The following is a 2,800-nucleotide window of genomic DNA, read 5'->3' on the forward strand; positions in this document are numbered from 1 at the left end:
GTGAATATTATAACACTTTAAAGACCTTGAAATATTTAAAGAAAATAGACAAATATCTTAAAATTTTCTCAAAAAATCAACTTAAGCTCCATATTATGTGAAGATCGAGAGTACAAAGTGGGAATCTCATATGAATTTATATGTAAAAGATATTAGCATTTTATGGAATCAGTTCAAACTTGGGACAGGGTGTATACATTGACTTTGTACCTAAGAAAATGAGGACTTTTGACTATATAATGCTTAATTAAATTATGCAACTATATTTCCAACTTTGAATATGATGTTTCAACAAAAGAACTTGAAACGAAATTCCTTCATTTACTAGGAGAGATTAGCCACTAAAGGTAAACAAATGCCTGTTTTTTTACTGTTCACAGGGTGCCTGAGTGGACAAAACTGGGCACCCTGATCTTGCAACCACCCTTTTCCTCCTTATTATTACTTTGACGGCGGTTGAATGGCCAATGTGGACTAGAATAGTTCTCTACATGTATTTGACTGTGATGAGAGCTATTGTCATCTTCTATTATGATGGTTATTGGTGGGTAGCATTTTGTTGTACTATCTTGTTGTTGCCCACCACTACTGTTATTTGTAATTGTGTCTTTGAAAATTTTGGTTGTGCCCTATTGGACTGTGAGATGTAGTAGTATCAGGGTAAAAACAAGATGCCTCCATGAATATATAGGTGTAATTGGGTTGGCAATTATTCCTCGTATATAAATCTATAATTACAAAAAATGGGGTGAAAATACCCTAAAATATCCAAAATTGGGTGAATATTTTCTAAAACCCTTCAAAATGGCCAAACTTTGGGTGAATGTTTTAAGATGCTGGATGCTAGGAACTCTATGTGACAACTTACCTACAAAATCCTATTAGTGTTCAAACTATTACTTAAGGTTAACTTATTTTATGTACCATGCCCCACAATGAACAGTTTTGTTATATAGTTTACCCAAAAACTTCCACATAGGGAATATTAGCACTCAAAACACATCACCACAATAGCTCTTTCACATACCCCTAGGGAACTTCACATGGGTCTCCACGATTGTACATTTCTTCCTCCATAAATTTTATTAGTGAAGTTTGGTTATTGCTAATGCATGGATGTTCAAATGCCACATTGCTATCATATACATTTGGGATTTCTCCTACCTGTTTTATGCTACTACAACCTATTAACCATATTTTACAGAAGCTACTATAACCTATTACCATATTTTTTAGAAGATTTGCATTGTTGGTGTCATTCACTGTGAGTCTAATGATATTATGCTCATCCTACTCATCAAGTAGAGTTTTCTTATTTTTTTAGTATTGGACTTGCTTTAGCAGTTAGATCTATTATTCCAGATGCTTTGGCTGCTCGAAGGCCTAGTGTGGCGGCTCTATAAGTAGCTCCCAAATGGGGGGTAATGTGAGATAGTTCGATTGGCTCGACAGGTGGTACTTATACTTTCTCTAAGAGTTCTCACATAACCAAAGCTCAAATATATTATCTATATAGAACACTAACAAAAATCGGTTTTTTATTTATTTATAGGTGGCATGTGTAGTTTAGTAAACTAGTGATGATGAACATGATGGTGCAGGCGCATGTGTGAAACGTGCTTTGCGACATCACTAGTTTTGGGACATGATTCAAAGCGATTTAGAGATGCACACTAGGTGGTCGAATGGTGTTCTTAGCATTTACGTGGGAGTGTAGCCTCGTCCTACCTGAGATGTGATGCTAGGATTGTCAGGGGATTTTTTTTGTGTGTGGATGCTAGCAGTATTGACCACTCTACCCCATATGATTGTTATAGAGTAGCGATGCAAATACCGACGTAAGTATAGACGACAATATCGAGGCCCAAAAGCACACATGCCTTTAAAAAATGATCTCCCCTAAAAATATCAATACCGGGTAGATCTGTTGTAGCATGACGGGGTGATGCTAAAATGCAAGCGCTTATGGAATTTCTCTAGCTTGCAATTGTAGAGTCTTATAATAGTTGTTGCATTATTTTACAAAGTTGTTTCATTTTTCTCATGATACTACATGAATAGGAGGTAGCGTACAACTTGCAATGTATTATTATATATTATAGGTTTGAGTTGAGAGAGTGGGAGAGAGAGAGAGAGAGAGAGAGAGACAAGGATGGCACCTTTAAAAGAACCTTACGTCCTCTGTGGAAAGGAGGGAAAGCCAAAGAAAGTTTGTACTGCCCTTACTTTCAACAAGGAGGGAAAATTTTGTCTTAGTTACGATCCAATCACTACGTCTATATATTTGAGGGCCCAGAGCCTTTCGAAATTCCCTTTGTTTTGATTAGTTGAGAATATAGAACTTGTGGAGCACTTTTTAAAAAAAGGAAAAAAAGGGACAGCTTATATCATTTCAGCAAAACCCACAGCGTTAATATATATTCCCACATTAACTGTGCTTTGAAGTAAAGTGTGGAAGAAAAGGTGTGCACTTTATCGTGCACGTTCTACTTATTTTCGAGACTCTTTTATCGTCCAAGTCCAAGTGTGAGGCGTAGCTTAAATATAGTCTATCAAAGCAACTACAAATGGTGCATGCCGCAGTGTGTGCACGTTTCGTCCTTGGCAATAGTCTCTCTTTTATGTAAGCCTTGTGCATCAACAAAACCAAGGCCAGCAGCAGGATCCATGGGTATCTGTAAAGCGCTGCTTTCGCAGTAAAGCCGAAATTCGGCTAATCTGCTATATTCCTTTTACGCATCATCATTCAGTAATATGTATGCGCTTTATTCGACATGCTAACAGTTGATTCATGTGCCTT

The sequence above is a fragment of the Cibotium barometz genome, chromosome 1 (assembly GCF_041138505.1).
Source record: "Cibotium barometz isolate CiBa-2024 chromosome 1, ASM4113850v1, whole genome shotgun sequence".
Classification (NCBI taxonomy): Eukaryota; Viridiplantae; Streptophyta; class Polypodiopsida; order Cyatheales; family Cibotiaceae; genus Cibotium; species Cibotium barometz.